The sequence below is a fragment of the Bombina bombina genome, chromosome 2, assembly GCF_027579735.1.
Source record: "Bombina bombina isolate aBomBom1 chromosome 2, aBomBom1.pri, whole genome shotgun sequence".
Taxonomy (NCBI): Eukaryota; Metazoa; Chordata; class Amphibia; order Anura; family Bombinatoridae; genus Bombina; species Bombina bombina.
Window position 1 is genome coordinate 843,187,915 of NC_069500.1, and position 22,139 is coordinate 843,210,053.

The 22,139-nt window shown below is 42.0% G+C and overlaps 1 pseudogene; it reads left to right on the forward strand.

The window, feature by feature from the left end:
• The first annotated feature begins 1,654 nt into the window (after positions 1-1,654).
• Positions 1,655-1,773, forward strand: LOC128651030 (uncharacterized; annotated as a pseudogene).
• Positions 1,774-22,139: the final 20,366 nt, after the last annotated feature.

Genomic DNA, 22,139 nt, shown 5'->3' on the forward strand with positions numbered 1-22,139 from the left:
TTTATTTTTTGTAACTTAGTTCTTTTTTATTTTTTGTACTTTAGTTAGTTTATTTCATTTTAGTTATTTGTAGGTATTGTATTTAATTTATTTATTGATAGTGTAGTGTTAGGTTTAATTGTAGGTAATTGTAGATATTTTATTTAATTAATTTAATGATAGTGTAGTGTTAGGTTTAATTGTAACTTAGGTTAGGATTTATTTTACAGGTAATTTTGTTATTATTTTAACTAGGTAACTATTAAATAGTTCTTAACTATTTAATAGCTATTGTACCTGGTTAAAATAATTACAAAGTTACCTGTAAAATAAATATTAATCCTAAAATAGCTATAATATAATTATAATTTATAGTGTAGCTATATTAGGATTTATTTTACAGGTAAGTATTTAGCTTTAAATAGGAATAATTTATTTAATAAGAGATAATTAATTTCGTTAGATGTAAATTATATTTAACTTAGGGGGGTGTTAGTGTTAGGGTTAGACTTAGCTTTAGGGGTTAATACATTTATTAGAATAGCGGTGAGCTCCAGTCGGCAGATTAGGGGTTAATAATTGAAGTTAGGTGTCGGCGATGTTAGGGAGGGCAGATTAGGGGTTAATACTATTTATTATAGGGTTAGTGAGGCGGATTAGGGGTTAATAACTTTATTATAGTAGCGCTCAGGTCCGCTCAGCAGATTAGGGGTTAATAAGTGTAGGCAGGTGGAGGCGACGTTGTGGGGGGCATATTAGGGGTTAATAAATATAATATAGGGGTCGGCGATGTTAGGGCAGCAGATTTGGGGTACATAGGGATAATGTAAGTAGCGGCGGTTTACGGAGCGGCAGATTAGGGGTTAATAATAATATGCAGGGGTCAGCGATAGCGGGGGCTGCAGAATAGGGGTTAATAAGTGTAAGGCTAGGGGTGTTTAGACTCGGGGTACATGTTAGGGTGTTAGGTGCAGACGTAGGAAGTGTTTCCGCATAGCAAACAATGGGGCTGCGTTAGGAGCTGAACGCGGCTTTTTTGCAGGTGTTAGGTTTTTTTTCAGCTCAAACAGCCCCATTGTTTTCTATGGGGGAATCGTGCACGAGCACGTTTTTGAGGCTGGCCGCGTCCGTAAGCAACTCTGGTATCGAGAGTTGAAGCTGCGTTAAATATGCTCTACGCTCCTTTTTTGGAGCCTAACGCAGCCTTTATGTGGACTCTCAATACCAGAGTTATTTTTATGGTGCGGCCAGAAAAAAGCCGGCGTTAGCTTTTCGGGTCGTTACCAACAAAACTCTAAATCTAGCCGAGAGTGCAGTAGGCTTTTTCTTTGATTTTTTTTAAAACAACTATGCATGCGTAATATCTCCTGAAAGTGGCGATATTCTTTGAAACAATTGTATCTTGCAATTCCTTAAAAAACACGTCAATATAAAATAAAGATATTTATCTTTTGTAAAGACAGACAGACTGGCAGGCAGACAGACAGAGAGGCAGGTAACCTTACCCGTGTATACTTTTTGTCATGGGTCACAGAGTTATTCTGGGCCTGTACTGGCATTTTTTATTTATTCATTTGGGTTAAAATGTTATCCCCATTTTAGCTCTTCCACTACTTTCAATGCTGTGAATGAAGGCATGAGCAAGCCTAATTCATGCTGGGTACAAGCAGAAAATGCCTACCGCCATACTACTCTGAATGCAACCGATCCCGTCTGATCTCAGAAGTTAAGCAGGGTCAGGCCCGGACAGTACCTGAATGGGTGGCAACCTGGGAACACTGAGTGAGGTAGGCTTTTTGCTTTCATTTTTTAAAACAACTATGCATGCATAATATCTCCTGAAAGGGGAAATATTCATTGAAACAACTGTATCTTGCAATTCCATAAAAAACACGTCAATTTGAAATAAAGATAATTATCTTTTGTAAAGACAGACAGACTAGCAGGCAGACAGACAGAGAGGAAGGTAACCTTATCCGTGTATACTTTTTGTCATAGGTCAGCGAGTTAGTTATTCTGGACCTGTACTGGCATTTTTATTTTTTCATTTGCGATCAAAATTTTATCCCCATTTTAGCTCTTCCACTGCTTACAATGCTGTGAATGAAGGCATGAGCAAGCTTAATTAATGCTGGGTACAAACAGAAAATGCCTACCGCCATACTACACTGAATGCACCCAATCCCGTCTGATCTTAGAAGTTAAGCAGGGTCAGGCCGGACAGTACCTGGATGGGTGACTTCCTGTGCACACAGAGGCCTAGATTTAGAGTTTAGCGTTAGCCGTGAAAACCAGCGTTAGAGGCTCCTAACGCTGGTTTTAGGCTACCTCCGGTATTTGGAGTCACTCAAAAAAGGGTCTAACGCTCACTTTTCAGCCGCGACTTTTCCATACCGCAGATCCCCTTACGTAAATTGCGTATCCTATCTTTTCAATGGGATTTTTCTAACTCCGGTATTTAGAGTCGTGTCTGAAGTGAGCGTTAGAAATCTAACGACAAAACTCCAGCCGCAGGAAAAAAGTCAGTAGTTAAGAGCTTTATGGGCTAACGCCGGTTCATAAAGCTCTTAACTACTGTACTCTAAAGTACACTAACACCCATAAACTACCTATGTACCCCTAAACCGAGGTCCCACCACATCGCTGCAACTCGATTAAATTTTTTTAACCCCTAATCTGCCGACCGCCACCTACGTTATCCTTATGTACCCCTAATCTGCTGCCCCTAACACCGCCGACCCCTATATTATATTTATTAACCCCTAATCAAATACAGTTTATATACAGGAAGCAATTCTAAGAGGGGGGTTCCAGATCATTTAAGCTTCAAATGGAAATAGGAGGGTGAGAGGGGATTGGGATCAGACACATGATTTCTTTTTGTTTCGCTGTACTCTTATCAGATAAAATCAAAATGTTAACTTCTCATACTGAGTGTAGATGTACAAATTGCAGCATTTATTGTTTGTATTTTACCCCCCCCCCCCCTTTGTGAAAGGAATCACTGTGTAAATAATGTACTCATTGTACTCTTATCAGATTAAACTAATTTTCTCATACTGAATGAAGATGCATAAATTGTAGCATATATTGTTTGTATTTTACACAGTGTATCAATTAAAAATTATATTTTTAAAAAATATATATATAGTATAAAATAAAAGGGACAGAACATTAAAGTAGACAAAAAAGTCTTAAAGGGATAGTTAACAGTATGCACAAACATGCATAAAGTAGTGATAAAGCGACAAGCCTACTATTACCATGAACATTAACAGAACATTAACAGAACCTTAAAGGGATACTGAACATAACAATTTGTATTTCATGATTCAGAGAGAGCATGCAATTTTAAGCAACTTTCTAATTTACTCCTATCATTAGTTTTCTTTTGTTCTCTTGGTATATTTATTTGAAAAAGCAAGACTGTAAGGCCCATTTTAGGTTCAGCACCCTGGATAGCTCTTGCTGATTGGTGGGCTGCATTTAGCCACCAATCAGCAAGCGCTACCCAGGTGCTGAACAAAAGATAGGCTGGCTCATTAGCTTACATTCCTGCTTTTTCCAATAAAGACACCAAGAGAATGAAGAAAATAGGAGTAAAATAGAAATCTGTTTAAAATTGCATGCTCTATCTGAATCATGAATGAGAAAAAATTGGGTTCAGTATAGCCTTTAACGCCTGCACAAAATAGTATTACTTGGACAAATCATACTAATCACAAAGACACACAGAGGGGCCTATTTATCAAGCCGTCAACCGCAAATACGCTGGAATTCCGCAGCTTAATTGAGGAGAGCTTGATTCGCCTTATTTATCAAAGCCTACAGACCGGCAACTTACGGCTAGATTACGAGTTGTGCGTTAAGGTAAAAAAGCAGCGTTCAGAGGTCCTAACGCCGCTGCTATTACGAGTCTTGCAGGTATAGGGGCACCGCACACTTCTTTGGCCTTACCGTAAAACGACTTACGCAAACTTTGTAAAGTCTTTTTTCTATGGGACTTCCATAGCACTGATATTACAAGTCTGTCCTGGGAGGCCAAAAAGTGATCGGTACACCCTCTACCTCCAAGATCCCTAACGCATTTAAAAGTCAGTAGTTAAGAGTTTTATGGTACAACGCCGTAACATAAAAATCATAACTAAAGTGCTAAAAAGTACACTAACACCCATAAACTTCCTATTAACCACTAAACCGAGGCCAGCATTGCAAACACTAAAATAAATGTTTTAACCCCTAAACTACCACACCGGACATTGCCGCAACTATAATAAACATATTAACCCCTAAACGCCTCCCGCCTCGCAAACATTAGTTAAATATTATTAACCCCTAATCTACCGTCCCTAACATCGCCGCCACTTACATACATTTATTAACCCCTAATCTGCCTCCCCCAACGTCGCCGCCACTATATTAAATTTATTAACACCTAAACCTAAGTATAACCCTAACACCCCCTAACTTAAAGATAATTACAATAAATCTAAATAAAAATGAATATTATTACCTGAATTATTCCTATTTAAAACTAAATACTTACCTATAAAATAAACCCTAAGCTATCTACAATATAACTAATAGTTACATTGTATCTAGCTTAGGGTTTATTTTTATTTTACAGGCAAGTTTGTATTTATTTTAACTAGGTAGAATAGTTATTAAATAGTTATTAACTATTTAATAACTACCTAGCTAAAATAAATACAAAAGTACCTGTAAAATAAAACCTAACCTAAGTTACAATAACACCTAACCTAACCCTACAATTAAATAAATTAAAGGAACACTAAACCCAAATTTTTCTTTCATAAGTCAGATAGAGCATGCAATTGTAAGCAACTTTCTAATTTACTCCTATTATCAAATTTTCTTTGTTCTCTTGCTATCTTTATTTGAAAAATAAGGCATCTTAGCTAAAGAGCCAGTCAATTTTTTGTTCAGCACTCTGGACAGCACGTGTTTGTTGGTGCTGTCCAATCAGCAAGGACAACCCAGGTTGTTCACCAAAAATGGGCCATCATCTAATCTTACCTTCTTGCTTTTCAAATAAAGATACCTAGAGAATGAAGAAAATTTGATAATAGGCGCAAATTAGAAAGTTGCTTAAAATTGCCTGCTCTATCTGAATTACAAAAGAGAAAAATTGGGTTCAGTGTCCCTTTAATTAAATTAAAAACAATTAAATAAATTAAATTAGCTAAAGTACAAAAAAAACCCACTAAATTACAGAAAATAATAAACAAATTGCAAGATATTTAAAATAATTACACCTAATCTAATAGCCCTATCAAAATTAAAAAGCCCCCCCAAATAAAAAAAAAAACCCTAGCCTAAACTAAACTATCAATAGCCCTAATCTATTTTTTAGATTAGGGTTTGGGCCGCAAAAGAGCTAATTGCCCTTTTAAGGGCAATGCCCATTCAAATGCCCTTTTCAGGGCAATGGGGAGCTTAGGTTTTTTTTGGATAGTATTTTATTTGGGGGGTTGGTTGTGTGGGTGGTGGGTTTTACTGTTGGGGGGGTTGTTTGTATTTTTTTTTACAGGTAAAAGAGCTGATTTATTTGGGGCAATGCCCCGCAAAAGGCACTTTTAAGGGCTATTGATAGTTTAGTTTAGGCTAGGGTTTTTATTATTTTGGGGGGCTTTTTTATTTTGATAGGGCTATTAGATTAGGTGTAATTAGTTTAAATATCTTGTAATTTGATTTTTTTCTTTTATTTGATCGCGTTTGGCAGTTAAATGGTGACATTAAATATACCAAAATGGGCCTAGATCAATACTTTGGGTTGTCTACTAAAAAAAAAAAAAAAGATATATACACATGTGAGCAGTTATTCAGGGATTCCTGGCAGATATTAAAATGTATCTTTTGCTAATTATGAAAAAAAAAAATTGTTTGGAAACAGCAAAGTGCTAATTGTACTTATTGCCCTATAACTTGCAAAAAAAAAGTGAATAATATGTAAACATTGGGTATTTCTAAACTCAGGACAAATTTAGAAACTATTTGGCATTTGTGTTTTTGTTGGTTGTAGATGCGCAACAGATTTTATAATTTTTTTATAGTAAATTATATGATATTGATATGATGACAATAATGGTATCTTTAGAAAGTCCATTTAATGGTGAGAAAAATTGTATATAATATGTGTGGGTACAGTAAATGAGTAAGAGGAAAAATTACAGCTAAACACTAACACCGCAGAAATGTAAAACCAGCCCTGGCCCTTAATGTTAAGAAAATTGAAAAAATGGTCTGGTCACTAAGGGGTTAAGCCACTTAACTAGAAGTAAGTGGAGATAGAAAACATTTGCCTTTTTTCCTTTTTTTTTTTAGTCTGTTTAGTCTTAAAGAATAGTTTTTCTATGTCTTCTCATGAAACAAGACAATATTTTTAGACTGCAATTGGAGATACATGGATAACAACTGTGATATATTACTATTCCCTTCCTGCAATGTAGCTTTCTGTGTTCGGCTATACTGATTGCTCCGTCGTGGCCGAGGAGGACGTGGTTTGCGGATCTGGTGGAGATGTCATCTTCTCCTCCATGGAGGTTACTCTGTCGCAGGGATCTGCTAGTTCAAGGTCCCTTCCAACATCAAAACCTAGATTCTCTGAGGCTGACTGCGTGGAGATTGAACGCTTAGTCCTAGCCAAGAGAGGATTCTCTGAGAGAGTGATTGATACTCTCATTCAGGCCAGGAAGCCGGTCACTTGGTGCATCTATCATAAGGTGTGGAGGACTTACTTGTCCTTGTGTGAGAAACATGGATATCAAGGATTCTGTCCTTCCTCCAGGATGGGTTGGAGAAGGGGCTTGCTGCCAGTTCCTTAAAGGTACAGATTTCGGCGTTATCTGTTTTGTTGCACAAGAGGCTAGCAGAGCTTCCTGATATTCATTCTTTTGTTCAGGCTCTGTCTAGAATCAGGCATGTCTTTAGAAATTCTGCTCCTCCCTGGAGCTTGAACTTGGTTCTTAAAGTGTTGCAGAGGGTTCCGTTTGAGCCTATGCACTCTATTGACATTAAGATTCTGTCTTTGAAGGTTCTCTTCTTGTTGGCTATTGCATCAGCACACAGGGTATCTGAGTTGGTGGCCTTGCAATGTGAGCCTCCTTATCTGGTTTTCACGCTGATAAGGCTGTTCTTCGCACTGGTTTGGGATTTCTCCCCAAAGTTGTGTCTAATCATAACATCAATCAGGAAATAGTTATTCCTTCTTTGTGTCCTAACCCTTCTTCCTCTGCGGAGCGGTTGCTTCATAATTTGGATGTAGTTTGAGCCTTGAAGTTTTATCTTCAGGCTACAAAGGAATTTAGACAGACTAGATCTGTTTTTATAGTGTATTCAGGAAAACACAAGGGGTAGAAAGCCTCTTCCACTTCTTTGTCCTTTTGGTTGAGGAGCATGATTTTCTTGATTTATGAGACATAAGCCTCCAAAGAGGATCACGGCTCATTCAACTAGAGCTGTGGCTTCTTTTTAAGCATTTAAGAATGGATTTGTAAGGCGGACACCTGGTCCTCCTTAAATACTTTTACTAAGTTTTGCAAATTTTACGTTTTTGCTTCATCAGAAGCTGCTTTTGGGAGAAAGGATTTGCAGGCTGTGATGCCCTTATGTTAGGGTCCGCCTCCCTTTCTACCCTCCCGTGTATCATTCAGTCTCCTCTAGAGCGTGGGTATTTGTTTCCTACAAATAATAAATGATGCTGTGGACTCTCCTCCCCTTTAGATGGAAAACATAATTTATGCTTCCCTGATAATTTCATTTCCATCGTGGGGAGGAGAGTCCACAGTTCCCGGCCGTTTCTCCAGTTGCCCGACCTAAATTTTGTTTTTTTCTTCTGGCACCGTTTATACCCTGATATTTCTCTAACTGTTCCTGGTTCCCTCGGCAGAATGACTGGGGAATAGGGGAAGTGGGGGGAGGTATTTAAGCCTTTGGCTGGGGTGTCTTTGCCTCCTCCTGGTGGCCAAGTTCTAATTTCTCACAAGTAATGAATGATGGCATGGACTCTCCTCCCCACGATGGAAATAAAATTATCAGGTAAGCATAATTTATGTTTTTTAGTTTTCTGCAGTGTTTGTGTTTAGCTGTAATTTTCCTCTTAATCATTTACTGTACCCACAAATTATATACCGTTTTCTCTGCATTAAATTAATACCATTATTTTCATCATCCTATATAATAAAAGGCCAAGTGTGTTTGTTTGTCTGAAGCTGTCATGCGCAGTAGAGACAGCACAAGGAAAAACACACCTGGCCTTTGAGTCCCTAGCTGATCTGCAGCTGCGGCAGAAGTGGGCGTGGCCGGCTGTGAGCGGGGGCATGGTCGGCGTGGAGGGGGCGTGGTCATGCGTTAATAGCCGCGAGAGGGGCGTGGGTGGGTGCAGTCGTGCGATAGAGGGGAGAAAGAAAGAGAGCGGAGAGAGATAGATAGGGAAAGAGAGAGGGGAGAGAGAGAGGGAGAGAGAGAGGGGGGGAGGGAGAGAGAGGGGGGGGGGAGGGAGAGAGAGGGGGGGAGAGAGAGAGAGGGGGAGAGACAGCAAAAGAGAGGGGGGAGAGAAACAGCAAAAGAGAGAAGGGGAGAGAGACAGCAAAAGAGAGGGGGAGAGAGACAGCAAAAGAGAGAGGGGGAGAGAGACAGCAAAAGAGAGGGGGAGAGAGACCGCAAAATAGAGGGGGGAGAGAGACAGCAAAAGAGAGGGGGGGAGAGAGACAGCAAAAGAGAGAGGGGGGAGATAGACAGCAAAAGAGAGGGTGGAGAGAGACAGCAAAAGAGAGGGGGAGAGAGACAGCAAAATAGAGGGGGGAGAGAGACAGCAAAAGAGAGGGGGAAAGAGATAGCAAAAGAGAGAAGGGGAGAGAGACAGCAAAAGAGAGGGGAGAGAGAGACAGCAAAAGGGAGAGGGGGAGAGAGACAGCAAAAGAGAGAGGGGGAGAGAAAAAACAAAAGAGAGGGGGGAGAAAGCGCAAAAGAGAGAGGGGGAGAGAGCAAAAGAGAGGTGGGCAGAAAGAGAGCAAAAGAGAGGGAGGGAAGAGAGAGCGCAAAAGAGAAGTGGGGGAAGAGCGCAAAAGAGAAGGGGGAGAGAGAGCGCAAAAGAGAGGGGACAGAGAGCGCAAAAGAGAGGGGTGGAGAGAGAGCGCAAAAGAGAGGTGTAGAGAGAGAGCGCAAACGAGAGGGGGGAGAGAGCGCAAAAGAGAGGGGGAGAGAGAGCACAAAAGAGAGGGGGGAGAGAGAGCACAAAAGAGAGGGGGGAGAGAGAGCGCAAAAGAGAGGGGGGGGGGAGAGCACAAAGAGAGGGGGGTAGAGAGCGCAAAAGAGATGGGGGGAGAGAGTGAGAGTGCAAAAGAGATGGGGGAGAGAGAGAGCGCAAAAGAGAGGGGGAGAGAGAGCGCAAAAGAGAGGGGGAGAGGGAGCGCAAAAGAGAGGGGGGGGGAGAGAGAGCACAAAAAGAGAGTCGGAGAGAGAGCGCAAAAGAGAGGGGGAGAGAGCGCAAAAGAGAGGGGGGGAGAGAGAGAGCTCAAAAGAGAGGGGGGAGAGAGAGAGCTCAAAAGAAAGGGGGAGAGAGAGCAGAAGAGAGGAGGGAGAGAGGGCAAAAGAGAGGGGGGTGGAGAGCGCAAAAGAGAGGGGGAGAGAGAGAGCACAAAAGAGAGGGGGAGAGAGAGAGCTCAAAAGAGAGGGGGAGAGAGAGAGCTCAAAAGAGAGGGGGAGAGAGAGAGCAAAAGAGAGGGGGGAGAGAGAGCGCAAAAGAGAGGGGGGAGAGAGAGAGAGTGCAAAAGAGAGGGGGAGAGAGAGGGTGCAAAAGAGAGGGGGAGAGAGAGCGCAAAAGAGATGGGGGAGAGAGAGAGCGCAAAAGAGATGGGGGAGAGAGAGAGCGCAAAAGAGATGGGGGAGAGAGAGAGTGCAAAAGAGAGGGGGAGAGAGAGAGTGCAAAAGAGAGGGGGAGAGAGAGCACAAAAGAGAGGGGGGAGAGAGAGCACAAAAGAGAGGGGGAGAGAGCGCAAAAGAGAGGGGGGAGAGAGAGAGCTCAAAAGAGAGGGGGGGAGAGAGAGAGCTCAAAAGAAAGGGGGAGAGAGAGAGCAAAAGAGAGGAGGGAGAGAGGGCAAAAGAGAGGGGGGTGGAGAGCGCAAAAGAGAGGGGGAGAGAGAGAGCGCAAAAGAGAGGGGGAGAGAGAGAGCTCAAAAGAGAGGGGGGTGAGAGAGAGCTCAAAAGAGAAGGGGAGAGAGAGAGCAAAAGAGAGGGGGGAGAGAGAGCGCAAAAGAGAGGGGGGAGAGAGAGAGTACAAAGGAGAGGGGGAGAGAGATAGCGCAAAAGAGAGGGGGGGAGAGAGAGCGCAAAAGAGAGGGGGGAGAGAGAGAGTGCAAAAGAGAGAGGGAGAGAGAGAGCGCAAAAGAGAGGGGGAGAGAGAGAGAGCACAAAAGAGATGGGAGAGAGATAGAGAGCGCAAAAGAGATGGGGGAGAGAGAGAGAGAGAGCGGAAAAGAGATGGGAAGAGAGAGAGCGCAAAAAAGATGGGGGAGAGAGAGAGCGCAAAAGAGAGGGGGAGAGAGAGAGAGAGCACAAAAGAGAGGGGGAGAGAGAGCGCAAAAGAGAAGCCATGTTTAGAAGCCATGGTGGAACCCCCTCTTAGAATGTGTACCAAATGTACTGATTTCACTTTAAGTAATAAAGACCATATTCTGTCTTTAAAAAATTTATCACCAGAGGAATCTGACAAGGGGGAAGTTATGCCGACTAACTCTCCCCACGTGTCAGACCCTTTGACTCCCGCTCAAGGGACACACGCTCAAATGGCGCCAAGTACATCTAGTGCGTCCATGGCGTTTACTTTACAAGACATGGCGGCAGTCATGGATAATACCCTGGCAGCGGTATTATCCAGACTACCTGGGTTACGAGGAAAGCGAGACAGCTCTGGAGTTAGAAGAAATACAGAGCATACTGACGCTTTATTAACTATGTCTGATACCCCCTCACAATATGCAGAAGCTGAGGAAGGAGAGCTTCTTTCTGTGGGTGATTTTTCTGACTCAGGGAAGAGGATTAAACCTGATTCTGATATGTCAACATTTAAATTTAAGCTTGAACACCTCCGCGTGTTACTCAGGGAGGTTTTAGCTGCTCTGAATGACTGTGATACAATTGCAGTGCCAGAGAAATTGTGTAGATTGGATAAATACTATGCAGTGCCGGTGTGCACTGATGTTTTTCCAATACCTAGAAGGTTTACAGAAATTATTACTAAGGAATGGGATAGACCAGGTGTGCCGTTCTCTCCCCCTCCTATTTTTAAAAAATGTTTCCAATAGATGCCACCACACGGGACTTATGGCAAATGGTCCCTAAGGTGGAGGGAGCAGTTTCTACCCTAGCTAAGCGTACTACTATCCCTGTCGAGGACAGTTGTGCTTTCTCAGATCCAATGGATAAAAAGTTAGAGGGTTACCTTAAGAAAATGTTTATTCAACAAGGTTTTATTCTACAGCCCCTTGCATGCATTGCCCCTGTCACTGCTGCTGCGGATTTCTGGTTTGAGTCTCTGGAAGAGTCTTTACAGGTAGAGACCCCATTGGATGACATACTTGACAAGCTTAGAGCACTTAAGCTAGCCAATTCTTTTGTTTCTGATGCCATTGTTCATTTGACTAAACTAACGGCTAAGAATTCTGGTTTTGCTATTCAGGCGCGCAGGGCGCTATGGCTTAAATCATGGTCAGCTGACGTTACTTCAAAGTCTAAGCTGCTTAATATTCCCTTCAAGTGGCAAACCCTATTCGGGCCTGGTTTGAAGGAGATAATTTCTGATATCACTGGAGGAAAAGGTCATGCTCTTCCTCAGGATAGGTCCAAATCAAGGGCCAAACAGACTAATTTTCGTGCCTTTCGAAACTTCAAGGCGAGTGCAGCATCAACTTCCTCTAATGCAAAACAAGAGGGAACTTTTGCCCAGTCCAAGTCGGTCTGGAGACCTAACCAGACCTGGACCAAAGGTAAGCAGGCCAAAAAGCCTGCTGCTGCCTCTAAGACAGCATGAAGGATTAGCCCCCTATCCGGTAACGGATCTAGTAGGGGGCAGACTTTCTCTCTTCGCCCAGGCTTGGGCAAGAGATGTCCAGGATCCCTGGGCGTTGGAAATTGTATCCCAGGGATATCTTCTGGACTTCAAAGCTTCTCCTCCAAAAGGGAGATTTCACCTTTCACAATTATCTGCAAACCAGATAAAGAGAGAGGCATTTTTACATTGTGTTCAAGACCTCCTAGTTATGGGAGTGATCCATCCAGTTCCAAAGGAGGAACAGGGACAGGAATTTTATTCAAATCTGTTTGTGGTTCCCAAAAAAGAGGCAACCTTCAGACCAATCTTGGATCTCAAGATTTTAAACAAATTCCTCAGAGTCCCATCATTCAAGATGGAGACTATTCGTACCATCCTTCCTATGATCCTGGAGGGTCAATACATGACTACAGTGGATTTAAAGGATGCTTATCTTCACATTCCGATACACAAAGATCATCATCGGTTTCTCAGGTTTGCCTTCATAGACAGGCATTACCAGTTTGTAGCTCTTCCCTTTGGGTTAGCTACAGCCCCAGGAATCTTTACGAAGGTTCTGGGGTCACTTCTGGCGGTCCTAAGGCCCTTATTTAGACGACATTCTGATACAGGCATCAGATTTTCAAATTGCCAAGTCTCATACGGACATAGTTCTGGCATTTCTGAGGTCGCATGGGTGGAAGGTGAACGAAGAAAAGAGTTCTCTATCCCCTCTCACAAGAGTCTCCTTTCTGGGAACTCTAATGGATTCTGTAGAAATGAAAATTTACCTGACAGAGTCCAGGTTATCAAAACTTCTAAATTCCTGCCGTGTTCTTTATTCCACTTCTCGCCCTTCGGTGGCTCAGTGTATGGAAGTAATCGGCTTAATGGTAGCGGCAATGGACATAGTGCCATTTGCCCGCCTACATCTCAAACCGCTGCAACTCTGCATGCTCTGTCAGTGGAATGGGGATTACACAGATTTGTCCCCTCTACTAAATCTGGATCAAGAGACCAGGAACTCCCTGAAGGCTCAGGGATCATGGACTCAGGAGGAGTCACTCCTTCCGATAAATATTCTTGAACTAAGAGCGATATTCAATGCTCTTCAGGCATGGCCTCAGCTAGCGACAATGAGGTTCATCAGATTTCAGTCGGACAACATCACGACTGTGGCTTACATCAATCATCAAGGGGGAACAAGGAGTTCCCTGGCGATGTTGGAAGTCTCAAAGAAAATTTGCTGGGCAGAGATTCACTCTTGCCACCTATCAGCTATCCATATCCCAGGTGTAGAGAACTGGGAGGCGGATTTTCTAAGTCGTCAGACTTTTCATCCGGGGGAGTGGGAACTCCATCCGGAGGTGTTTGCACAATTGATTCATCGTTGGGGCAAACCATAACTGGATCTCATGGTGTCTCGCCAGAACGCCAAACTTCCTTGTTACGGATCCAGGTCCAGGGACCCCAAGGCAACGCTGATAGATGCTCTAGCAGCACCTTGGTCCTTCAACCTGGCTTATGTGTTTCCACCATTTCCTCTGCTCCCTCGTCTGATTGCCAAAATCAAGCAGGAGAGAGCATCGGTGATCTTGATAGCACCTGCGTGGCCACGCAGGACTTGGTATGCAGATCTGGTGGACATGTCATCCTTTCCACCATGGACTCTGCCGCTGAGACAGGACCTTCTACTTCAGGGTCCTTTCAACCATCCAAATCTAATTTCCCGATGATGGACTTCCGACTTCATCCCGATGATGGATTTCTTCAGCCGCCGCTTGGATCCAGACTTCAGCCCGAGGATGGACGTCACTCTTCAGCCCCCCGCTTGGGCTTGGATCAACACTTCCGAGGCTTGGATCGGTGAACCTGGTATGGTGAAGATAAGGTAGGAAGATCTTCAGGGGCTTAGTGTTAGGTTTATTTAAGGGGGGTTTGGGTTAGATTAGGGGTATGTGGGTGGTGGGTTGTAATGTTGGGGGGGGGGGTATTGTATGTGGGGGGTTTTTACAGGCAAAAGAGCTGAATTCTTTGGGGCATGCCCCGCAAAGGGCCCTGTTCAGGGCTGGTAAGGTAAAAGAGCTTTAAACTTTTTTAATTTAGAATAGGGTAGGGCATTTTTTTATTTTGGGGGGCTTTGTTATTTTATTAGGGGGCTTAGAGTAGGTGTAATTAGTTTAAAATTGTTTTAATATTTTTCTAATGTTTGTAAATATTTTTTTATTTTTTGTAACTTAGTTCTTTTTTATTTTTTGTACTTTAGTTAGTTTATTTCATTGTATTTATTTGTAGATATTGTATTTAATTAATTTATTGATAGTGTAGTGTTAGGTTTAATTGTAGATAATTGTAGGTATTGTATTTAATTAATTTATTGATAGTGTAGTGTTAGGTTTAATTGTAACTTAGGTTAGGATTTATTTTACAGGTGATTTTGTAATTATTTTAACTATTTTAGCTATTAAATAGTTCTTAACTATTTAATAGCTATTGTACCTGGTTAAAATAAATACAAAGTTACCTGTAAAATAAATATAAATCCTAAAATAGCTATAATATAATTATAATTTATATTGTAGCTATATTAGGGTTTATTTTACAGGTAAGTATTTAGCTTTAAATAGGAATAATTTATTTAATAAGAGTTAATTTATTTCGTTAGATTTAAATTATATTTAACTTAGGGGGGTGTTAGTGTTAGGGTTAGACTTAGCTTTAGGGGTTAATCCATTTATTACAGTAGCGGCGAGATTCAGTCGGCAGATTAGGGGTTAATAATTGAAGTTAGGTGTCGGCGATGTTAGGGAGGGCAGATAAGGGGTTAATACTATTTATTATAGGCTTATTGAGGCGGGAGTGAGGCGGATTAGGGGTTAATAACTTTATTATAGTAGCGGTGCGGTCCGCTCGGCAGATTAGGGGTTAATAAGTGTAGGCAGGTGGAGGCGACGTTGAGGGGGGCAGATTAGGGGTTAAAAAATATAATATAGGGGTCGGCGGTGTTAGGGGCAGCAGATTAGGGGTTCATAGGGATAATGTAGGTGGCAGCGGTGTGCGGTCGGCAGATTAGGGGTTAAAATATTTTAATAGAGTGGCGGCAATGTGGGGGGACCTCGGTTTAGGGGTACATAGGTAGTTTATGGGTGTTAGTGTACTTTAGAGCACAGTAGTTAAGAGCTTTATGAACCGGCGTTAGCCCAGAAAGCTCTTAACTACTGACTTTTTTCTGCGGCTGGAGTTTTGTCGTTAGATTTCTAACGCTCACTTCAGCCACGACTCTAAATACCAGCGTTAGAAAGATCCCATTGAAAAGATAGGATACGCAATTGACGTAAGGGGATCTGCGGTATGGAAAAGTCGCGGCTGTAAATTGAGCGTTAGACCCTTTAATGACTGGCTCCAAATACCAGAGGGCGGTAAAAACCAGCGTTAGGAGCCTCTAACTCTGGTTTTGACGGCTACCGCCCAACTCTAAATCTAGGCCAATGTGATTCCCCTTATCTGATCTTCCATGCAGATAAGGTAGTCTTGCGTACCAAACCTGGGTTTTTACCTAAGGTGGTATCTAATAAGAATATCAATCAGGAGATGTTGCTCCATCATTGTGTCCTAATCCTTCTTCAAAGAAGGAACGTCTATTACACAATCTTGACGTGGTTCGTGCTTTAAAGTATTATTTACAAGCTACTAAAGTTTTTCGTCAAACATCTGCTTTGTTTGTTGTTTACTCTGCACAGAGGAAAGGCCAAAGGGCTTCGGCAACTTCTCTTTCACTTTGGCTAAGAAGTATAATATGCTTAGCTTATGAGACTGCTGGCCAGCAGCCTCCTGAGAGGATTACAGCTCATTCTACTAGAGCTGTGGCTTCCACATGGGCCTTTAAAAATGAGGCTTCTGTTGAACAGATTTGCAAGGCGGCGACTTGGTCTTTGCTTCATACTTTTTCAAAATTCTACAAATTTGATACTTTTGCTTCTTCGGAGGCTATTTTTGGGAGAAAGGTTTTTTTTTAATTTTTTTTTATTTATATCCAACACTGTATACAGGATCACAAAACAGTACACGTAATTGCGCCATGCAGGGCTTAGTATCATACATTGAGTGAAAAGGGTGGAAAAACAGGCACATTTTAGTGAGTATAGACATAAAGATAAGTCCTGTTGGTATGCTTTCCTTGTACAGTACTAAGAAATCAATAATTTTCACTCGAGAGGTATTTGTACACAGAATTGGGATTTTTCTGTTTTTTCTAACATAACTGAACTAAACAACAATAAACAGAAACATAGACAAAACAAAACCAAAATAAAACGTGACAAAAAGGCTTTAGCCCTGCTAGCTGAGTGGATGTTATCGTAATTTAAATGTAGAGATTGTGTGCTCAGTCTAGACGCTGTATAAGGTTAAATATATAATGGAATACAATCAAGCAGATGGGATATTTGAGTGTGTGTTATGCAGAATTATCAAAGGAGTTAGCACAGTAGTGGGCCAAAGAGCGGTATCCAATGTTGTCAACCTTCTTGTCATCGCATTAACAAGTGCGGTTATAGTGATAAGATGATGGCGTGGCTTGCAAGCTATCTCAGCAAGGGCAGAACAAAAACAAAGTAAAACAACAAAGACATAGACAGACATGACCAATAACAAAATAACCATAACAGCGGTCACAATAGTTTTGCAGGTCTTACAAACGGTGCCAACCCCTCAGACAGTTAAGTTAGTAGTTGACCAGTGTAGGTATAGTGGTAGGATGGTGGCGTAACTTGAAAGCTATCTCAGCGAGGGCAAAATCAAAACATAACAAAACTGAACGACAAAGACAAACATAACAAATGACCAAACAACCTTAACACACAACCAAACAGTGAAACAGAGCAGCATTGTCCTCATAACCCTCCTCACCCTTGTTGCCAATCAGGGGATAGAATCCTATTAGATCTGCAGTATAGTTGTGGTTTAGTGGCCCCTTCTCAGGGTACTGACTAATTACAGCGACCTCCCAGACTGTTACACAAAACATAAAACACAAGCAGTCAAGCAGACAGGGGATAGCCAAATCTACCAGAACTGATACAAAACCTGACTGAGTTTTTGGCTAAAGGGGAAGGAACCAGGGGGTTTCAAGTTTCATAACTCTAATCAAGCAGGTATATAAAATTAGAACAACACCAACAAATCAAAAAATAAGCCATTATGAATAATGTAACTGCCGTGATGCTACCTGTCCGTCCGCAATGACAATTAATTCTTGGTAGATATAATTAGGATATGGGCAGGCTGCTTAGTGTGGTTTCTACTGGGTAGATAGCAGAGTTATAACATTAAAGTGATAAGAACACATACACATTTCTTTCTCATAGCAATCATGAGCTAGGTAAGTTAAGCTAACAGCATACATCAAAGGAAAGGGAGGGAGAAAAAAGAAAGAAAAGGAAAAAACAAACAAATCTAAAACAAATATGTAAAATCAGGCAGTCTGGCATGTTCAACTTATATGTAAAGTCCATTGAGTATGCATATTTAATTATAAAGATAAGCAGCATTGGAGTTTTATAGCAGCATTCATATTCACTGAAATTAAATGATATTAGCATTATGCATCGCTACATATGAATCTCCTTGTTTGAGGTAGCGGGGTTTGATTATGCTGAGACAGGGGAAAGGTTTATTGTTTAGCCAATACCCCTAGCAAAATGGATTTTACACTGCTTCCAACAGCGGGGTATCTTGCGGATACCATAACGAAGTGATTTCAGCCAGTCCATATCGTGTTTCCCCTTTGTGAGTCTCCCCTCCAGTTGAACAGATCTGTGCAGCGGGGATTTGATGGCAACGTGTGCCGGCATTATTTTAACAATATCTACCTCTTGTAAAGCCCCATATACAATGAGACACAAGTGTAAGGAGCTGAGAGATACATCCTCCGCCATTGCTGAGTTGAAAGTGATGTTGGCGACTCTTTCTGGATCATATTGTGCAGGAGTGCTAGGCCACATGTCCGCTTGTTTTAGACATGGAGGGAGCAAGACAAGGTCCGTCTCTGGAACTGCACACAGAAAGTGCCATCGCGGTCTGTCGGTATGTAGTGTGTCCCAGTCCGGCAGAATAGAGGCATGATCTTCATTCCCTTCCATAGCCTTATCGTGTACACAGTTCTCCCCGTTGTTAATGTGCAGTGTCAGGGAAGGTTCCCCGGTGCCGCTGCATTCTGCTCAGTATAATACAGCGCGGGGTCGATTTTCTCCACTGAGTTTCTTCCGTCTTCTAGTGCTATTTTCGCTCTTTCTGCAATGGTGTTATCACAGGGGGTAGATGTGGGGGGGAACTCACAATCGAAACCAGTACAGTCATAACTAGTTTCGGGCACGCAAGAAGCGTCATCTTTAACAAGCAAACCCTTAGAAGACCGGGCTTCCCGTATTAAGTTCTCAAGTGAGTGTTGTAGCCCATCAAGTAGCGGTAGAAGTAGTAGGGTTAGGTCATTAAGACTGCGCGCCATCTTGGTAGTGTGCTGCTTTACAGATTAACCGCCAAACTGCTTCAAACTTGTTAATTGACTTCACGGAGGCCAGACGTTGGAATGTCTGATCCACAAAAGTTTCCGGGCACCTAAACTGCCAAGGAGGATAGGATGGCGTAGAGTGTAGCCACAGCTATGCTCAAAAAAGTAGAGAATTTACTTGGAGCTCTGTCTTTCAGTGGCCATCTTGCAGCACCGTCAACCGGAAGTCCCGGGAGAAAGGTTTTACAGGCAGTGGTACCTTCCGTTTAAGTACCTGCCTTGTCCCTCCCTTCATCCGTGTACTTTAGCTTTGGTATTGGTATCCCACAAGTAATGGATGATCCGTGGACTGGATACACCTTACAAGAGAAAACATAATTTATGCTTACCTGATAAATTTATTTCTCTTGTGGTGTATCCAGTCCACGGCCCGCCCTGTCATTTTAAGGCAGGTATTTTTTAACTTTAAACTACAGTCACCACTGCACCCTATGGTTTCTCCTTTCTCTTGCTTGTCTTCGGTCGAATGACTGGAAATGGCAGTTAGGGAGGAGCTATATAGACAGCTCTGCTGTGGGTGTCCTCTTGCAACTTCCTGTTGGGAAGGAGAATATCCCACAAGTAATGGATGATCCGTGGACTGGATACACCACAAGAGAAATAAATTTATCAGGTAAGCATAAATTATGTTTCTGCATGGTGATCTGCCTGTCTACAGTTGGTAGTTTAGTAGTGGAATTGTATTTTAGCAAATGTCTTTTTTTCTTTTAGTCAACTGGACTCTTTGCTACTTACGGTATTTACCGTTTATTGCATTGCTGGATTAAAAGCAGCAAAATAATTGATACTGGCCCAGCAAGCCCTCAATCTTTGGGGTTGTTGCGGCTCAGTGGTTAGGACAACTGCGTCACAATCCAACGGTTGTGAGTTTGAACTTGGCTACAGCTTCCATTTCTTACGTTGCATGTCCTTCTGGTCACATTTGATAACAAGCTGTCCATTATCAAATTTGTTTTGTTCTCTTGAAAACCTTTGCTGAAGGAACCGCATTGCACTACTGGCAGCAAGATGAACACATCTAGTCAGCCAATTACAAAAGACAATTGTGTGCAGGCACCAATTAGCAGCAGCGCCCACTAGTGTAGAATATGTGCGTATTCCTTTTCAACAAGGGGTACCAAGAGAACAAAGCACATTTGAAAATAGAAGTGAATTTAAAAGTCTATTAAAATGACAATCTCTATCAGAATCATGTACGCTTCATTTTGACTTTCCTATCCCTTTACGGATTATAGCGCACCCTAGCTTTGCCACCCAAAGACATTCTTCTAGCTTTAATAAAAACAAATAAACAAAAAAAACTCCATTTGCACAACACAGTGCCAGAGGATCTTTTGTTTTGTTTTGTTTTTTTACCCTTATTGCATCAACGCACAAATGTCCTTTTTATTGTTTGACCTTTTTTAACATACAAGCAATGGGTAGTCTTAAGGAAATAAAACAGGCCATGGTCTAGCACCAATAGCTGGAATCAAACCCACAACCACTGGCTTGTAAGAAGAAACCACTCAACCACAATGGCACACCCTGTCAGGAGTTTGCAGGGCTTTTACCCATTACTTTGACCAATTTAGAACATTAAAGCAAGTAAAAGTATATAAGTACTTGAGCCACAATGGTTTGCAATGCCAAAGGAAGACAGGATCTGCATCCATTGTTTTTCTACTTTTAGACCAATATTTGAAGCGATAGTATATAAGCAGTGAGTTGCTTTCAGGAAATAAAATGATTATTTATCTAGGTGTGATATGTCCCTAGAATGCAATACACTACAATAGCCCTGTTCCCCCAGCAGGACTAACACTCTCAGCCGTGTGTTTACAAGGTTGCTTACAAGGTTGCTTTTTAACCCACTAAGCCACCATAGATCTGTGAGCTGGTATAAAAAACGACAGTACATATTATTTCCAATGTCGTATCACAGTTAGTTGCTAGGTAGCTGCTGGGATAAGTTATTGTGCTAGAAAGCACTCAGTCAGTGGTTCAAATCCACACTGCAAACAGTACTTACAGAGCGACTTCCAGTGATTCTCCTGGAAATAATGTGCTAGTAGTTCTCCTGAAAGTAGTGTGCTGAAGTGGGTATGGGATTATTCTGGAATATGATCCTGTGATATGCAAAACATGATGGGATTAGTATATGGATGTGCGGCAAGGGTGGGAGAAGTCTGGGTGGTGTGTGATTAGGGAAGAAAGGATGTGGATTTGGAAGTGGGGTGGGAATGTGGGGCAATAGTCTGGCTAGGTGACGTCGGAGTGGGTCTGTTAAGGGCGGGAGTAGTCTGGGGGGGTTGGGTAGGAAGGGAGAATAGAATGTGCATCCAGAAGGAAGAGGTGTTTGAGTAGACCGGATAGAAGCAGGAGGAACTGAGTAAGGAAGCAGGATAAAAATGTGATGGTGTGGAGCCTGGAATGAGAGGGCTCATTAGGAAAAAAGAGGGGCTAGTGGAGTTAAATTTGTTGCTGTGGGAGTAGTAATGCTGGGCTAAGGCAGGAAATGAATTGGGTGGTGTAGTCTGATTGGGTATGCAGTTTTTCATCTCTAGCCAGACTGCTCCTCCATTCCTAACCCCTATTTTTTCCCTCCAAGCTGACCCCCTCTTCTAGATTCCCATTCTACCTTCCTCCAATCACACAATAGTTACCAAGATTTCCTTCTGCTTGTCATATTTTGTAATATTAGGTTTTTTTATTTTTGGAATTTTGTATTATTTTTTTAAGGTAATTAATATATTTGTCATTTTATTTCAGTGTATTTTAACTGGGGTTAAGTTAGGGGGTAATAAACAATGTAGTATTCAAAGGAGTAATCCGGAAATTACAGTAGCTATTATTCTATTGGCTATTCAAATCAGCCAATAGAATTACAGTAGCTCTCATCCGATTGACTGATTTGAATTTGAAGGCTCAAATCAGCCAATAGGAATTCAAGGGACGCCATTTTTAATCGCGTACCTTGAATTCCTATTCAGTGTACGGCGGAGATCGTATGAAGAGGATCCTCCACGCTCCATGGCTCCGAAGTCTTCAGTTCCAGCGTCGCCGATCTTCAGTTCCAGCGTGGCTAGTCTTCAGTTCCAGAGTCGACGGTCTTCAGCTCCGCGGTCATCGGTCTTCAACTCCTCCGCTCCATGCCAGCTGGATCCTGGAAGAAGAAGAGGTCGCCGCTTGGAAGAAGACTTCTCCGCCTGGAACAGGACCTTCTCCGCCGGTCTTCAGGACAGGTAAGGACCACTTGGGGGTTAGACTTAGGTTTTTTTAACAGGGGATCGGGTGGGTTTTAGAGTAGGGGTGTGTGGGTGGTGGGTTGTAATGTGGGGGGGGGTTGTTCTTTTACTTTAGGGCAATGCCCCACAAAAGGCCCTTTTAAGGGCTGGTAATAGAGCTGATTACTTTTGTAATTTAGTTTAGGGTAGGGAAATTTTATTATTTTGGGGGGGTTTTTTTTATTAGGGGGTTTAGATTAGGTGTAATTAGCTTAAAATGCTTGTAATATTTTTTATTTTTTGTTATTCAGTGTTTGTTTGTTTGTTTTTGTAATTT